We start from the raw sequence: 5,482 nt of genomic DNA, 5'->3' as shown, positions 1-5,482 counted from the left end.
GTTGGTTGCCTTTTAGTTTTGTTGATTGTTTCCTTTGCAGTGCAGAAGGTTTTTATCTTGAGGAGGTCCCAATAGTTCATTTTTGCTCTTAATTCCCTTACCTTTGGAGATGTGTCAAGTAAGAAATTGCTGTGGCTGAGGTCAGAGAGGTCTTTTCCTGCTTTCTCCTCTAGGGTTTTGATGGTTTCCTATCTCACATTCAGGTCCTTTATCCATTTTGAGTTTATTTTTTGTGAATGGTGTAAGAAAGTGGTCTAGTTTCATTCTTCTGCATGTTGCTGTCCAGTTCTCCCAGCACCATTTGTTAAAGAGACTGTCTTTTTTCCATTGGATATTCTTTCCTACACTTTCTAATATTCATTTTTACAATGAGAATAGCATGAAAATTTAATATTTTCTGGAATCAAAAAAATTTTATTGATAACTGGGATGCATAAAATATGCAACATTACAAAAATATGCTTTTGTTGTGTATAGTTCTGTTGTAAATTTGTGCCCTACAAACAGGAATTTTGATAAGTTCTATTTTGCATGATTACCATAAATTTTTAAAAATATATGCTGCTTTTTAATTTGCATATATTATCATTTGTATACATTATCAAATATATTCCTGGACAGCACAGCACTTCCATTGAAAATAGATTTTGATGAGAACCAAATTGTCCACTAACAATTAAAAGCATCTGATGACTGAACGAATTTTCCAGAGATCAGCTTCCAGTTCCATGCATTGCATGCCTAGCTTTTACTCTACTATCCATATTTCTGTTTCCAGGAACCATAGAGGGCATTCATACACTGATGGCCAGCAGTGGCTTAACTACACAATAGTGACTGAAAAATCACATAGATATAACTCAGTAAACCCAACTAAATATCATGAACTCAATTTTCCCTAAGCTGAATCTTATAAAATCCTGAAGCGTGGTTAAAGGAAATACGGAACAATGAGGTTTGTAGACTTCCATTTCAACCAAGTTAAAATATACTCATGGTATAATTTTTAAAAAATTATTACCTAACTCTTCTAGAAGCAATAACTAGAAAGTCTAGTTAGCAATAACTCACTCAGTGACAAGGAGTGTCCCTAGTGTCCAGATAGTGGTTTCTAAATACCATTTCTAAATAACAATAATAATAATAATAATAATCAACGCTGAAATCCTCAGCAAGATGGCTGATTCCAGGTCTGGTGCAACAAATCAATATAAGCCTACAACATCCTGTCATATGAGAAAGCAAAGAAGCTATCCACATTCACTGAGGTCATGTCAAGAGATAATAGGAGCCAAGTGAAAGGGACTCCCACTGGCCAAAGATGAGATAGTTTGTGCATCAAAAAGCATAATAACTATAATGAATTAAATCAGGTATGTTTTTTAAGAATCTATGAGGTCATACTGGTTTCCACAGTGGATGTAACAATTTACATTCCCACCAACAGAGTGCCAGGGTTCCTTTTTCTCCACATCCTACCCAAAACTTGTTATTTCTTGCCTTGTGCACTGAAACTAATGAACACAATGTGTCAAGTACACTCAAATTAAAAAAAAAATACAAACATATGATACATGTCACGCCAAGTTAAAAAAAAAATCTATGAGGTTATAATGATATATTTTTAAAAAATCGGTGGTTCCATTTGAAGGTTTATTAGGGCATGAACCTCTCATTCTAAGATTTTCTAAAGGGGGATAAATTATCCCACCGTTCGTGTACTAACTAGATTCTAGTGTAATCGAATAATTGATGAAAAGTAATTCTTCTCTATAGAAGAATTCCACTTAGTAATTACAAAATGAATGATTAAATTAAAATATCTATCTTTTGTGGCCCCTAATGAAATAATAGCTAATCCAGGGTTGCTAAAACCATCTGGGAAATGATGCATGGGTCAGGCTGAAAATATCTGAAACCTCCAGTCAATCTTAACATAACAAAAAATAAAATAAGATAAAATACAATGAAAAGAAAGTGTGTCAAGCATCAGATGCCTCTGATGTGATACAATAGTGAGTCCACAGCAACACTTATGAAATGTCCAACCAAAACATTGAATTTGAATATGATCAAGGATCTTAGCTACATGTAACTACCAGTTTACAGGAAATACACAAAGGAAATACACAGACAAACATGTCAAATGACACCACAGGGATGAAATCATCTAATCCCAGAGTGTAGGATATGCTATAAGACACAAGATCCAGTTTCTTCAACAAATAAATGCATTAAAAAGGAGAAAGAGGGAGGAGAAAATTTATAGATTTAAAGAATTTTAGGAAACACCAAATGCAATACATGGACTTTATTTGAATTCTCATTCAAACAAGTCAGTTTAAAAAATGTTATGGAGGGGCGCCTGGGTGGCGCAGTCGGATAAGCGTCCGACTTCAACCAGGTCACGATCTCGCAGTCCGGGAGTTCGAGCCCCGCGTCAGGCTCTGGGCTGATGGCTCAGAGCCTGGAGCCTGTTTCCGATTCTGTGTCTCCCTCTCTCTCTGCCCCTCCCCCGTTCATGCTCTGTCTCTCTCTGTCCCAAAAATAAATAAACGTTGAAAAAAAAATTAAAAAAAAATGTTATGGAAAAATAAGGTAAACTTGGTGAATACTGAAAGTGTATTTAATGATATTAAAGAAATAGTGTTTCATGTAGTGGTGGCGTCCGCAGCAGCAGCAGAAAGAGTTTGGTTGGGGCCACGTCTCACACCATTTTGCCGGTACAGCCTACCAAGAGGCCAGAAGGCAGAACTTACCTTTGAATCTGTGAATGAAGGCATTGAATGCATTTGTAAAATTATGAAGAGCATCTGAAGAGAATGAATCCCAACAGCCCCTCTATCACATATGATATCAGTCAGTTGATTTTATCGATGATCTGGCAGACCTCAGCTGCCTTGTTTGCAGAGCTAATACCCAGGCATGCCAACCTCATAACAAGGACTGGATTAAAGAGAAAATCTACATGCTCCCTTGTCAGCAGTTCCAACATGCCAGGAAATAGTTGAGTAGGAGGCATTGGGGGTTGGGGGTGGGCTTGGAACACAGGTATGTCTAGTGTGCTGCAGGGGAAGTTTTGTGTTCTAGGAATCCTGTTTCCATTGTGTACACTCTAGCCAGAATTGAATGTATTCGATGAAATGGGAGGACCTTGGTCAATCTGAAATCCCCATGGCCCCTTGCCCCCAACTTTTATTTAACATAAACCTTTTAATAATATAGACAGAAGTTGATTTTTGTCAGTGAATACTGGTTCCAGTCCTTCAAACTATTCATATCTGCTTTATAACATTCACCATACTAACCCTTGTTCAAGTTGGGGTGGGAGTGGTGACAGTTTCATTGTATCTTCAAGATCAGGTCTTAGTGAAAAAAAAAAATGTTCTTTAGGGTTTTGTTTTTTTTTTTAAGAAGAAATCATGTTAAGTAGTTTTTTGAGTGGGGGTAAGCTGTAATAGTGATTTAAAAAAAATAGTGTCTCATCTCTTAGAGATACATACTGAAATATTTAGGAGTGAAGTAATATTGTGTCTACTATTACTTCAAGTTATCCAACAGATAGGGGTAAGGCATAGGAGAGACGGTGTGGATAAAATAGGGCCCACCATGTGCTGATAATAGATGAATCAGGGAAACAAGCATATGGAGATTTATCCTACTATTTCTTCTAATTTTATGTATGCTCAAAACTTCCGTAACAATTTTATTTTTCAAAAAGCAGCTGAAGAAAAAAGAACTTTTCCAAAAGGTTTACTGAAACTGGAAAATGCCACTTTTTCTCTTGTATCATGGAGAAGAAAGTCTACTTAGGCCTTCAACTCTTCAGGCAGAGAATTTGACCCAACAGTGATTCCCTTCTCTCTTTCCAATAGGTAAATTGGAAAGGTAAATCAAGCGTTCAAGGCCAACTCCTTAATTTATCACAGAACACCTGTCTACACATCACCACTGATATAGGACAAAGATGAAAACCTTGAGCAGGGGTATCCTGACTCAGTTATGTGTAGCAGGACAAAAACCTTTCTGAACCCTGAACAGACTTTGAATTAATTGACCCTCCACTATTATTTGAAGGCCTTGCCTAAGTGAGAAATAAATAAATAAAGCAAACCTCAACAAGCAATCATTAAAAGGTACTTGGATCGTCAGCTGGTGACAGATCTCTGAATGCTGGGGAGGGGCTGGGGGTTGTTCAAGATCTCTGCAGTGCACGTAACTTCTCCCTGAAATAGCTAAAACGCTTCCTCAGCTCCCACCAGCCTCTGTAGTCGTTGCTTTACAGAAATTTAAGGCTCAAAGTGTCTACCCTTCCCCACGATAAAGTACAGAATTGATCAGGATTATGGAACCTGGAACTCTACATGTAAGAATTTTGTTTGAATATATCATGTGTTAGACAGTGACACCTATTGGTAAAGTGTAGTATTGTAAACCAGGACTATCGAATATTGCAATGCAGTCAAACCTTTCTAACTCAGACACAATGGAAAAAAGCCAGACTGAATTGGGGAAAATCCGTGGCAGGAAAAAAATCACTGTCATATGCTTTTATCACCTTCAACTAGTCTACATAATTCAACCTAGGCTAAAGGTGAGGTGTACTAGACCCTTACAGAAAGTATTTTTTGACAAGCACAGCAAATATTCAGCCTGAACTGTAGTGATATGCCTTAAATTGCAATTAATTCTTTTTAAATGGGTGTTCCCAAAGTTCTTAAAGCTGCTTTGTTCTCTTAAGTGGATAAACATTTCACAACCCTATCTCGATAAAGTATTAAGTGAATTTTATTTCTCTAAAAGTGACCCTCTGAAGATTCACAAATTCTAAACTTGTGAGATCCAAATCAATAAAAAATATATACATATGCCTTCTACACTCAAATTAGACAAAAGATTAGGAGATACATTTCAGCATTGTAAATGCCCAATGTAAATATGGAAGGAGGGGGCTTCTAAGTATGAAATAAATAACCTCAATCAGTTGTACAGGGGGAGGATGGATCCTCTCATTAAAGGATTAGATTGTAGGAACAAAGACAAGGCAAATGTGAAAAATAAAATCCCATCCAATTGTTTCAAATGTCCAGTCATCAGTTTGATCCCTTCCCTCATCTGTGTGGCTCAGTCGGTCAAGTGCCCTACTCTTGGTTTTGGCTCAGGTCATGATCTCAGGGTTCATGAGTTCAAGCCCCACATCGAGCTCCATGCTGACAGTGCAGAGCCTGCTTGGGATTCTCTCCCTCTCCCTCTCCCTGCTCCTTCCCTGCACACAGATCTCTCTCACTCTCTCTCAAAACAAATACATAAACTTTAAAAAAAAATCTTACTTTGTTCATTAGAATGATTTATATAACTTATAAAAGTAATCTCCATCAGAATCATTTATAAATATGCTTATATTACAGTGTCAATATAGATATATAGTACAAATATATATTTAAGTATGTATCATATAAATATGTGAAAATACATTTATGCC

General features: G+C 36.8%; 1 pseudogene; it reads left to right on the top strand.

The window, feature by feature from the left end:
- Window positions 1-950: 950 nt before the first annotated feature.
- LOC121036633 (enhancer of rudimentary homolog) lies at window positions 951-3,007 on the top strand (annotated as a pseudogene).
- The last annotated feature ends 2,475 nt before the right edge of the window (window positions 3,008-5,482 follow it).

This window comes from Herpailurus yagouaroundi, unplaced genomic scaffold (genome assembly GCF_014898765.1).
Source record: "Herpailurus yagouaroundi ecotype Mexico unplaced genomic scaffold, PumYag 163, whole genome shotgun sequence".
Taxonomy (NCBI): Eukaryota; Metazoa; Chordata; class Mammalia; order Carnivora; family Felidae; genus Herpailurus; species Herpailurus yagouaroundi.
Note: the sequence above shows the minus strand (reverse complement) of the source record. Positions and strands in the feature narration are given on the sequence as shown.